Below are 13,873 nucleotides of genomic sequence, written 5' to 3' on the forward strand. Positions count from 1 at the left end.
GGTTATGTAGAGTCATAGTTTATAACTGGGTTTTTTATATAAGCTAACCCAAAGTACTTTAGGAATTAGATGAAGGAAATTCTTTAAAGCTGAAATCATCTTGGAAAGTCTCACAAAAGAGCATGAAAGGCTGAGCAGTATTTATTTCAGTAGGTGGAGATGGAAATCGTCATGATATTTACAGGGAATTCTGTCAATAAAAAAAAAAGTGAAATTTTAGACGGTGAATTTGTGTAAGTGGATTATATTTCAAACATTCATGAATTTAGTAACATAAAAGGTAGAAATGAAAGGTTATCTGCTGCCATTTCTTAGCCCTAAAATTCAACCATCAGAGTTTCAGATGCTGGACAAGGGAGACTCACAAAAAGGCTATTTTTTAAAAAAGATGGTGGCTCATTTGGTAAAGAATCCACCTGCAATGTGGGAGACCTGGGTTCGATCCCTGGGTTGGGATGATCCCCTGGAGAAGAGAAAGGCTACCTACTCCAGTATTCTTGCCTGGAGAATCCCCATGGACAGAGGAGCCTTGTGGGCTACAGTCCATGGGGTTGCAAAGAGTCAGGACATGACTGAGTGACTTTGACTTTGATAATGGTAATATTTAGGAAGGCTTGAAGAAAAGCAGAAATTAAGACCAAAAAAAAGTTTTGTAACACAAGCAACAAAGCAAAAAGAACTAAATGTCTAAATAGGGTGATAAAATACACTGAAAAGCAAAATGGAAAAAAAATTTAATACACATTTCCTCAAAAATAACTACTAAATATTTAAATTATTTTACATTAATCTTATTTGCATCAGGACTTTGCATGATAACTCATAAAGATACAGTAAAACATGGCAAAGTTAAATTTAGTTTTATTAGTTATTAATGTATTGTTTATTTTCACCTAAAAATTTTGCTTTTGTGGTATAAAACTAGTTGATACTTGTTAAATAGTGCCTAAAAGAGAGCTCTATGTTCTGATTGGCTTATAAACCCACGTTTGTTTGTTTTTAACTTTGTTTGCAAGAAACCATGATTCCACTGTTGTTACTCACTATAAGTAATTAACTTCTACTGAAACTGTGACAATTTTCAATGGCACCACTCAAAATTAGCAACAGTTAAAGAAATTAAAGTCCAGTTCAGAAGTCAAGTCATGTTAACAGGATATCCAAGGTTGAACACACTCACACAGGTTAGGGTTGGTGCTAATTGCAGGAGACTTAAGGACACAGACACCAGATTTTTCTGCTGTTCAGACAGAAGAAAAATTAAGGGAAATAACAATGCAATTTAAGTTTTCTCATTTAAGTCTCTTTTCATGCACTTAGAAACCAATTCCAATCTCATATGCGATCTAATGTTAGTATCTTAGAAGACTGTTCCTTTTTCTCTTTTTTTCCCACAAATTCCAAGGCAACAGCTTCTCATAGAAGACTTAACTGGCAATGATGTGATACAGGGATCCTTTCTCTTTTCCCTTTAAGCTTCTATAGGGAATGGGCAAATTCCTTTCTGGAAAGATTGTTCAGATTTAAAGGCATTGCCAAATAGAGAGATCAACTCAAATGGTTTCTGAATAAATCATGTACCAAACTCCAGGCTTAAACCCCAACTTGGCCTTAACAGAAAGGAAAATTGCAACTATTTTTAAATTAATTAATCATAGTAAACTAAATATTTATTTTCCAATTTAATTTCTAGGGAAAATATAAATTAAGGAAATTATACCAAATAACTGAAATTTTCCTATTGATATTAGGGGAAGCCAAAATATATTAACCTGGAGATTTATTTTTTCTGATTTTTTTTTTTTTACAAAGTTCATAGTTCTGATGCTTTCACCTGCAAATCAGAGAAATATCCTATTTAAAAAAAAAAAAAAACATTTAAAATAAAAGGGGAAAAGGTTTTTCCCCCACTCTCCTTTGCCCACACTTCAGAAATAAGCATTTCTTTTAAAAATCAATTATTATCTCAATGGTTGAGGTTTTTGTCTTGGTTTGAAAATATAAACAGTATCTTTCAGTTCAGTTTAGTCATTCAGTGGTGTCCGGCTCTTCGCGACCCCATGAACTGCAGCAAGCCAGGCCTCCCTGTCCATCACCAGCTCCCAGAGTTTACTAAAACTCATATCCATTGAGTGGGTGATGCCATCCAACCACTGCATCCTCTGTCATCCACTTCTCCTCCCGCCTTGTATCTTTTAATTGTATTAACGGTGAAAATGTATTGTACTCCAGAACCTACAACTTCTTTTTTCTTTCCAATCAATTATTTTTGGGGGGGTTGGGGGGCGATTCACCAGGCATCACTGAGATCTTTGTTCCTTGACCAGGGATTGAACGTGGATCCCCCTGCAGCAGAAGCCCAGAGCCTTATCCCCTGGATTGTCAGGAAACTCCCTAATCAATTATTTTACTCATATTTTGTTTTAATTTTACCAAGATATCTGACATTTTCATTCTACTTTGTAACTTAGGGTCTTCCATATATTGTAGGTGGAAGTTTTAAGTTTTTAAACCCTATAATAAGGGCATTTACAGTCTTATTATTATGTTCCAATGATTTCTATATAGCAGCAAGTTGTATAAGTAAACCCATAAAGCCAGAAATGGAAGAGAAATGTTCTCAAAATCAAGGACGAACAGAACTTGTAACTTTCTCACATCCATTTACCTCTATTTCTGAACAACTGAAGTTATTTATTGGAATCTCAGCTCACCTTCATCATTCATTTCCTTGAGTAAAATTGACAAAATAAAAAATTTAATAAGAAGATTGGATAATAGAGTGGACTAAGACAAGCAGGTGATGTGATTTACAATTTTGAGAAAAGTTTCTATAACTTTAAGCAAAAAAAGACAACAGATATGAAAAGTAAAAGGCAAGTAAAGAGACACGGGAAATAAATAAAGGAGGTCTATCCATTATCCTGTAGTTACTTTGTGGGAAACAAATAATAGAGGAAACACAGGAGAGAAAATAATTTGAAAAATAACATTAAAACTCCCCAATAAAGAAAAGCAACAATTTGCAAAAAAATGATTGGCTTGATGGAGAATAAAAGAAAACACTAAGGAGGAATTCAAAATTGCAAGACAAGTTTTTTGTATCTAAAAACTATCAAGAATACTGAGCAACTTTTCAAAAGAGCCAAGTGAGGAAAATCAAGTCTGTGATGGAACAAGAGTCACATACCTTATCATTAGTATTGGTTCTTAGAAGACTGGGGAAGCACTACAGAACATTGCAAGTATCAGTGACTTTGTGCCCATAGTTCAAGATCTACCTAAAGTATCAATCATTCATGAAACCAAAATAATATTTCAACATGAAAGTACTTACAAAGCTTAACCACAGACTCCTGACATCAATTTTTATCAGAAAATAATAACTAGTGTATTAAATATTTATTAAATGCATTAACATAAAATATTTTATCTAGCATTTGTAGAATACACCCTGAAATGTCAGTATTGTATATTCTTATAACAATAAACTATAAGTTTGCTAAAGCACAGTTGTAAGTTGACTGACGATTGATCAAGTAAAAAAGCTAGTTTAGTCAGAGTTTACCAGTACAATATCCAAAGCCATATTGCCAGACTATTGAGCTGTGTGACTTGAGATAAGTTTCTCATTGTCTAAGTTTCATAGCTATAAAGTGGGCCTCACATGTACTACATGGTATATCAGGATTTGCTGCCAGCATGATTATTACTTTTTTTTTTTTTTTTTTTTGCCTCTTATGGGTGTGAGGCATTTTATAATAAAGTTGCTGAAATGGGGAGAAAAATTTTTAAAAGAAGAAGAAATGAAATGTTTATCATTTTAAGTTTATAATACATTTTTGTGTCAACAAAGAGATTCAAGCAAAATATCCATTATTATGAACTTGTATCATTTCAGGAGCATATCTGGTAATAAGGTTCATATTAGTTTCCTCCCCAAAAGCTGATTTTCACATAATACCATATGAGCCAAGCCTCCCTACTGCATCTCCATCATTAAATACTCAATAGCTGCTGAGTGAATAAATCCTAGCAGCTGTTGATTAGCAAATTTATTTGCAAGCTTATTGGCACTCTACAACTTATTCCTTGTACTGTGAAAGGTACTTGAAACATTTACTATGTAGTGTATAAAAGTCAATATTCTTGCAATAAGTTTGTAGCTGTTCACTCTTTTCACTAAAAGACTACTGATTTCCTCTGGAGAAGGAAACAGCAGCCCACTCCAGCATTCTTGCCTGGAGAATCACATGGACAGAGGAGGCTGGCGGGCTCCAGTCCATGGGGTTACAACGAGTCAGACACAACTGAGCACACGTACTGGTTTCCATTCATAAGAAAGAAAGAGCAGAAGCACAGACAGAGACTAGATAGATGAGGTAAAATAAGTTATTTGCCATGCCCTCCTCCAGGGGGTCTTCTCGACAACACAAGTCTCCTATGTTTCCTGCATTGGCAGGCAGAATCTTAATCAGTACCGCCACCATGAAAGCCTCTAAAATAGATTAAGTGGTTCTAAATTAAAAATTCCCATCTTGTCTTAAGTGATCAGATATATATACTCTGAAGAGAAGGCAGATAGATATAACAAAATTAAAAGTCAAAATAGTGGCCAGAGGTAAGTATCCATTTCTCTAAAATATGTTAATTCTTATTTATGTAAAACTACACACAAGCTGTACACTAGATTCTATTACCTAATCCTAATAAGAATACCTTACACAACCAGAAATGAACAGGAAGCTCACAGATTTTATCAGGTTTAGTATCATAAGTGGTCTTTATTATATGCAGAACAGTGAGTCCCCCAATAAAAGAGATGGGCCCAGATCTAATCCCTGAAACCTGCGAATATCTTAGTTTATATAACAAATGTAAAGGACAAAAACAGTATGGAGCTAGCAGAAGCAGAAGATATTGAGAAGAGGTGGCAAGAATACACAGAAGAACTGTACAAAAAAGATCTCCATGACCCAGATAACCACAATGGTGTGATGACTCACCTAGAGCCAGACATCCTGGAGTGCAAAGTCTAGTTTGCCTTAGGAAGCATTACTACGAACAAAGCTAGTGGAGGTGATGGAATTCCAGCTGAGTTGTTTCAAATCCTAAAAGATGATGCTGTGAAAGTGCTGCACTCAATATGCCGGCAAATTTGGAACTCAGCAGTGGCCACAGGAGTGGAAAAGGTCAGTTTTCATTCCAATCCCAAAGAAGAGGAATGCCAAGGAATGTTCAAACTACCTCACAGTTGCACTCATCTCACATGCCAGCAAAGTAATGCCCAAAATTCTCCAAGCCAGGCTTCAACAGTACATGAACTGTGAACTTCCAGATGTGCCAGCTTGATTTAGAAAAGGCAGAGGAACCAGAGATCAAATTGCCAATATCCGTTGGATCGTAGAAAAGCAAGAGAATTCCAGAAAAACATCTACTTCTGTTTTATTGACTATGGTAAAGCCTTTGACTGTGTGGATCACAACAAACTGTGGAAAATTCTTCAAAAGATGGGAATACCAGACCACCTGACCTGCCTCCTGAGAAATCTGTATGCAGGTAAAGAAGCAACAGTTAGAACTGGACATGGAACAACGGACTGGTTAAAAATTGGGAAAGGAGTACATCAAGACTATATACTGTCACTATGCTTATTTAACTTCTATGCAGAGTACATCTTGCGAAATGCCAGGCTGGATGAAGCACAGGCTGGAATCAAGATTGCCAGGAGAAATATCAACAATCTCTGATATGCAGATGATACCATGGTAATGGCAGAAAATAAAGAGGAACTAAAGAGCCTCTTGATGAAAGTGAAAGTGGAGAGTGAAAAAGTTGGCTTAAAGCTTAACATTCAAGAAAAGAAGAACATGGCATCCGGGCCCATCACTTCATGGCAAATAGGTGGGGAAAAAATGGAAACAATGACAGACTTTATTTTCTTGGGCTTCATAATCACTGCAGATCGTGACTGCACCCATGAAATTAAAAGATGCTTACTCCTTGGAAGAAAAGTTATGACCAACCTAGACTGCATATTAAAAAGCAGAGACATTACTTTGCCAACAAAGGTCGGTCTAGTTAAGGCTATGGTTTTTCCAGTAGTCATGTATGGATGTGAGAGTTGGATTATAAAGAAAGCTAAGTGCTGAAGAATTGATGCTTTTGAACTGTGATGTTGGAGAAGACTCTTGAGAGTCCCTTGGACTGCAAGGAGATCAAACTAGTCAATTCTAAAGGAGATCAACCCTGAATATTCATTGGAAGGACTGATGCTGAAGCTCCAATACTTTGGCCACCTGATGCAAAGAACTGACTCATTGGAAAAGACCCTGATGCTGGGAAAGACTGAAGGCAGGAGGAGAGGGCATGACAGAGGGTGAGATGGTTGGGTGGCATCATCAACTCAGTGTACATGAGTTTGAGCAAGCTCTGGGAGATGGTGAAGGACAGGGAAGCCTGGCATGCTGCAGTCCATGGGGTCAACAAGGAAGTGAACATGACTGAGCAACTGAACTCACCTGAACTGAACATGACAAATGGGAATTGTTTGCGGATGGAATTAAGACTACCAAACAGTTGAACTTAACGTAGGGAGATTATCTTGGATTATGAAGGAGGGTCCAGCGTGATAGCAGTGCAAACGTGCTGAGTTGCTTCTGTCATGTCCAAAACTTTCGTAACACCGTGGACTGTATAGCCCACCAGGCTCCTCTGTCCATGGGATTCTCCAGGCAAGAATATTGGAGTGGGCAGCCATTGTCTTCTCCAGCGAATCTGCCCAACCCAGGAACAGAACCCACATCTCCCCATCTCCTGCACTGCAGGAGGGTTTCTGTTTGTTTGTTTGTTTGTTTAACCACTAGCACCACCAGGACATCCCAATGTAACAGCAAGGGTCCAAAAAAAAAAAAAGGAAAAAGGGAGCAGTAAAGATCCAATAAAGATGGCAGAATGTGGAGCTCAAGGCTGATTTTTCAGCCTCTGAAGATGGAATAAGGAAACTGCAAACCAAGGCATGCAGGCAGACTCTCAAAACCATAAGAGACAAGGAAACAGATTTCCCTCACCTCACAGCCTGCAGAAATAACTCAGCCTTCTGATAACTTGATTGTATCCCAGTGAGACCCTTTTGGGTTAGGATTTCAAGACCTGTAAGATGATAAACACGTGCTATTTGGGGCCACAAAGTTTGTGGCATTCAGTTGTAGCAGCAACAGGAAACAAATACAAGGTTTATTAGACTTTGGTAACTGGGAGTGGAATGCTGATTTAATAAATAATCTGAAGATTTGGAATTGGGCAGTGGACAAAGTCTAGAATAACTTTACGGACCATGATAGCAAAAGTGTCTGCCATTTGATGCTTTTCAAATACTGTCATTCTCTTTTTCTTATAAGTAACTCTAAATAAACTTTGAATTTTAATGCTAAGAATAATATTCTGTAACTAACTAGTATGCTTTTTTATCTTTATATATATTATGAGCTGTTTAATTACGTTTTCTTCTTTATCCGAAGGCTTCCCTGGTGGTGCAGAGGTTAAAGCGTCTGCCTGCAATGTGGGAGACCTGGGTTTGATTCCTGGGTCGGGAAGATCCCCTGGAGAAGGAAATGGCAACCCACTCCAGCATTCTTGCCTGGAGAATCCCATGGACAGAGGAGCTTGGTGGGCTACAGTCCACGGGTCACGAAGAGTCGGACACGACTGAGCGACTTCACTTTCACTTTCTTCTTTACCCTGTTTGCCAAAAAGCTCATGGTTAAATTTTTATTCAGCTAGAGTAACCATCTTTAGCCTTGGTTTTGCAGGAAAACTATGTTCTCTTTCCATTAGATGGCTCTTGTTTTATCCTTAATTTAATTGGCCTATTATACTTGGTCATTTATATGTAAATTACAGAAAATCTTTCCAGAAGTGGGAAAGCAGGAAAACTAACATAGTTCAGCACTTACACTCTGTTCCAGAAACGAAGTCATTAAAATGTGTCTATAGAACAGCTTTTATTTTCAGTCTATGAAAGAGAAAACCTCCAAAAAGCTCAGGGTTTTGCACCAGGACTGCCTACACTCCAATAAGAGCCCTTACTCAAGTTACCTAAACAAACCATCCAGCCTTGCTAAAGATGAAATGCAGAGGTTAGCTCGTAATCAAGGAAAACTGTTCCCTTTCTCAGCCCAGGATTGCTCATTAGCAGTCATCTGAAGATTTTCTCCCTCCAATTACCATTTAGAAGTTCTCAAATTTAAAGGTAAAAGATTCCCAAATAGGTCTGAAATTGGAACAGCATTAGGTCTCTGGTGAGCCTACAACCCTCTTCTCTGAGAACTGCCACCCACACAATGAGTGCCCTATAAAGCCGGAGCCCTAGTCACAGCTGATGGGTACAAGAGATGAACACCTGGCTCTAATACAGCTGACGAGATGATTTCTGCTGGGAATTAAAAACTCAGACTTAGTGACACCACTTATCAATTCTCAAATTATGGTTTGACCTATTGGAATGTGATCTTGACAGCAGTAGAGAAGTCAGTCTCCCACCTAATGGGAGCAGCACTTGCTTGTTCAATAGTTGTCTCTCTGCTGCTATTCAAAATATAGTTGCGGAACCACTATCAGTAGTATCACCAGGAAATTTTTAGTAAAACACTCTCAGGCCCCATGACTGAACCAGAATCTGTATTTTTAATACAAACTCCAGGTGATTTTTTTTCACAATTAAAAGATAGGTATCAAGCTGGGAAAACTGAATATCCACATGTAAAAGAATGAAATAGGACCCCTTCCTCACACCACACACAAAGATTATCATAAAATGAATCATAGACCTAAATGTAAGTACTAAAACAATGAAACTCAGGAAGAAAATATAGGAGAAAGGCATTGGGACCTTAGGTTAGGCAGTCTTCTTAGATACGAATTAAAAGTATAAGAGAAAATGAAATACATACAATCAACTTCATCAAAAATTAAAATTCTTATGCCACAAAGACCACCACCCAGATAGTGAAAAGAGAGCCCACAGGATGAGAAGACATTTTTAAAACATTTATTTAAGGGACTTGTATTCAAAATATATAAGGAACTCTTAAAATTCAGCAAGAACACAAATAACCCAATTTAAAGATAGCCAAAGCATATGAATAAGCACTTAGCGAATAAACACATGAAAAGTTGTTCAACATTATTTGTCATTGGAGAAATGTAAATTATAACCATAATAGCATATGATGTCATAACCACCAAGATGACCATAATCAAAAAGACTAACAACACATGTTGGCAAGGACCTGGACAAACTGGCACATTAATATAATGCCAGTGGGAATGAAAAACAGAGCAAATTCTTTGGAAAATTCTAGCAGTTCCACAAATGGTTAAACATAAAGTTACCCTATGAGTCAGAATTTTCTTCCTAGGTACATAGCAAGAGAAATGAAAACATACCCCCACATAAAAACTTGCACAAAATGTTCATGGCAGTGTTATTCACAACAGCCAAAACAAAAAATTGGAATCAGCCCAAATGTCCATTAACTGCTGACAAGATAAATAAAATGTGCTGTATCCATACAATGAAATATTTCACAATATAAAGGAATGAAGTACCTTGGATATATTATGCTAAATGAAAGCCAGTCACAAACAAACCATTGGTGCCATTTGTATGAAATATCCTTTATAGGCAAATTCATAGTGACAGAAAGCAGATTAATGGCTGCCAGGTGTTGGGGGGAGGGGAGATAATGGCTGCTACTTGGTTCAGGGTTTCTTTTCTGGGTAAAGAAAATGTTCTAAAATTGTTCATGGTGATGATTACACAACTCTGTGAATATACTTAAAAAAAAACAATCACTGAATTGTATACTTAAAATGGGTATATTGCACAGCATGTGAACTACATGTTATTTTTTTTTCTTTAAAAAATCAAATCTTTCTTGCTCTATGCTGTAGTTTCTGTGCCTGGCTCAGAAACATGGTTCTCAATAAAAATGTGTTGAATACAGAAACACATGAACGGTTAAATGAAAGAGACCAAGTAGCCTCTGAGATTAGATTGAGAGTTCTGCCTTAGTTACTGACATCATTCCTATTCCACTTTGTCTCCATTATATTTTTTTCACTTTCTCTCCTTTAAACCCCTGCCTATGTTTGCTAACTTTAGATTTCATAGTATAATCCAATAACATATACATGATTATGAGCTTTCATTAAGCATTTCTGAATTGGTTACTCATACATACCATCTAAAGCTACTTAACTACTTAATCTAGATGATACCCTTAAAATGAAAACCTACAGTTGATCCTCGAACAACATGGGCTTGAACTGCATGGGTCCACTTATATGCAGATTTCTTTCTCTAAAATATATACTATAGTACGACACAAGCTTTCCAGGTGGCTCAGTGGAAAGAATCTGGCTGCCAATACAGGAGATTCATGTTCAGTCCCTGGATCGGGAAGATTTCCTGGAGAAGGAACTGCAACTCACCTCAATATTCTTGCCTGGGAAATCCTATGGACAGAGGAGCATGGTGGGCTGCAGTCCATGGGATCTCAAAAGAGTCTGACATGACTAGGTGACTAAACAACAACAAATAGTACCACACAGTCCTGAAGTTGATTGAATCCAGCATCCACAGATGTGGAATGGTAGATACAGGACAGCAACTGTAAAGCTATATGCAAGTTTTTCAGTACACAGATTTTTCTTTCTTTTTTTTTTTTTTACTTTATTTTTTTATTTATTTTTTTATTTATTTATTTATTTTAATTTTAAAATCTTTAATTCTTACATGTGTTCCCAAACATGAAGATTTTTCACCATGTGGACTTTCTCATTGTGCAGAGGGTGGAGGACCCTAAGAGGACGACCTCTGCCAAGTGTACCTGTAGAGATGTGATTTTGCACTTAGTGAAGGAGTGCTATCTATCAACTAGGTGTGCAAATGCCTTCACTTGTTTTCAGATACTATTAGTTACAAAATGAAAGATTGTCATGCATTCATAAAAGACCCACCATCCTGCTTTTCATGAGGTTACAATGAGTATTTGTTGTTTGACTGATAAACTAGAATTCTTGGACCTATACTAGGAAAAAATTCACTTCAATTTGTATCTGCTATCAGGAACTTCATTATAAAATGACTAAAATGGAAATATATAAAGTACCCAATGGTTTACTAATTATTCAGCCCTGATCCACTAATACATTTTGATACCAAATACAATGTTAAACAAAGGTGTTGTTCAGAACTGTTATGTTAATGGGGAAACATCTGATTGAGCAAGGCCAGGTAAAAATAAGAAAAATTTCCCAGAAGGAAAAATAAGTCCATCCTATATTATAGGATCTCAAATCAACAATATAAAGTTATTCTCTAGAATTTTCCATGGTGCTCTGAGTACTTGAGGAATTTAAATATAATGAATCATTATTCAAAAATAAATTCAAAATATTAAGTCAAAAATAAATTGTTCTATGCAGAAAACTTCCCTGGCTTCCTGGGTGGCTCAGACGGTAAAGAATCTGCCTGCAATGCAAGAGACCCAGGTTCGAACAGTGGGTCAGGAAGATCCCCTGGAGAAGGGAATGGCAACCCACTCCTGGTATTCTTGCCTGGAGAATCCCATGGACAGAGGAGCCTGGCATGTATAGTCCATGGGGTCTCAAAAGAGTCAGACACAACTGAGCTACTAACACTTTCACTTTTATTTTCATATAGAAAATTACCTATTTCTCTTCTGAAACTCGTTTGCACTTAATATTGACTGAAAATACAATTAAAGATATTTTATTAAGAAAAAATGGTAATAAAAAGCTCTGAAATCAAACATACCATTTAACGATGGATGATCAGAAGCAAAATGTATCCTAAAAATGCCTGAGTGTTTGAAGTCATAATTCAACACTGTGAACAAGAACTTAAATATGTTAAATGACACAGACATTTAAGCTAAGTTGTTTGTTTCAAACCTAATGAGGATTTCATAGCCTTTTAAGATTTTCTTTTATTTATTTTCCCTCATCACTTACCATTAAAGCTTAACAACTGAACAAAAGGAAACACAAAAAGCAAGTTCTCGTCAAGCAACTGTAAGAGTTTATAGAGATTAGGAGGAAAAAATCCACCCACAACTACATTCAAGTACTATGGCATTTGGAACTGGATTCCTAATATAATCTCTTATTTAGGAAAATAGAGAAGATTTATAGCAGTGGGAAAGGGAGCATAATAGATGCTGATAAAAGGCTTCTTTCAGTGAGGAAGTATCTAGCCTAAGAAAAAAATAAGTCAGACGTCACTGGATATTGTAAATTCCCGGTAGGAAAGCTTCCTTACAATGCCACATCTAGAAAGGTGAACAAAGAGGATGAATCTATCAGAAAAGGTAGGAGAAACTGAAGCCAAGTATGAAAAGCCCTTTAAGAATCTACTACAATTTATTCTGAGGGGTTCTCTCCCTTAGGCAATCTGGTTAAGCCTTGAAATATGTAGGTGAGAAGAAAAGAGTGAAAAAAAATTCTTCAGGAAAAGAAAAAAAAAGAAAGAAAGAAAGGATAAGTGCTTCATCCCAAATAGTACTAAGTTAATAGTTTCTTCTCCAAGGGATCCTCCCAACCCAGGGATCGAACACCAGTTCTCCCACACTGCAGGCAGATTCCTTACCAGCTGAGCCACAAGGGAAGCCCAGGAATACTGGAGTGTGTAGCCTATCCCTTCTCCAGCAGATCTTCCCAACCCAGAATCAAACCCAGGGTCTCCTGCATGCAGGCAGATTCTTTACCAACTGAGCTATCAGGGCCTAGCCATTAAGATGGAAATATTTTACTGCAAATTAACTGTTTCTTCATGTGGCTAGTAATATTGTATCAAAAATCTCTGAATATTTAAGCTTTAATAACATAACCTTATTAAAAAAAATTCTGTTGTCCCATTCATCAAATCATTTATTCACCTCAAGCTTGTAGAGGTGGACTCTTCAACATATATTCTCTTACCACCTGAGAAACGTTAGGAACTGCAAGAATACACTTTTTATGCAAAGTCAAATATATGTTCTAATATCTAAAGACAAAAAAATAATTTTTAATAATATATTATTAGTATAATAGCAATAGTATAGTAAGATAATACAGTATTTTATATTGTATTATTTAACCCAGAAAACATCAAAATAGGAAAAATTAGACAGTACCTTTTTCTATATAATCAAAAGCACAGAAGTTGACAGAAATAATTTACATTGTCTTAACCAAGCGTCTTAATATAAATACACTACAAAAAAGGCACTCTTCAGGCCAAGTGTTTGCTGCTTATAAAATACGATTGCATTTGTCAAATGGTAAATAAAAAGGAGACTGTTTGGGAAATAAGTAATAAAGGAGCTGCATTTGTTAACTGTTGTCAGTTCTGGTTTCCTTTCTATGACAACATAATCACTACCACATAAAACCCAAGACTAAAACATACAGAAACCAAAGTTCTAGTTAGACTGCAATAGGACAAAAAGTATCTAATATTATATGAGCACAGAAACATCCGTCAGTGTTTCCAACAAAACTGAGAAAATGTCCTAATAAGAAATGACTTACACGGCTTAAAAAGAAGGTTTGCATAACGGATAACATACATTCATCTTGTAACTATGATCTCTCTAAAGCTCCTGTCTCCACAATCCCCACAGTTTCTCCCCATCATGATGGAAATATGGCTCACAGAACAGTTCTCACTGTGTTACATTCACATTGGCAATTTAATGTTTAACATTTGCTTTACATGCTTATTGGCTGATGTGCTCTAACAAGACCATACATGGCATACCAATCAGCGGGGCTGAGGAACAGGTACTCTTCCCACACTTTCTAT

The sequence above is a fragment of the Budorcas taxicolor genome, chromosome X (assembly GCF_023091745.1).
Source record: "Budorcas taxicolor isolate Tak-1 chromosome X, Takin1.1, whole genome shotgun sequence".
NCBI lineage: Eukaryota > Metazoa > Chordata > Mammalia > Artiodactyla > Bovidae > Budorcas > Budorcas taxicolor.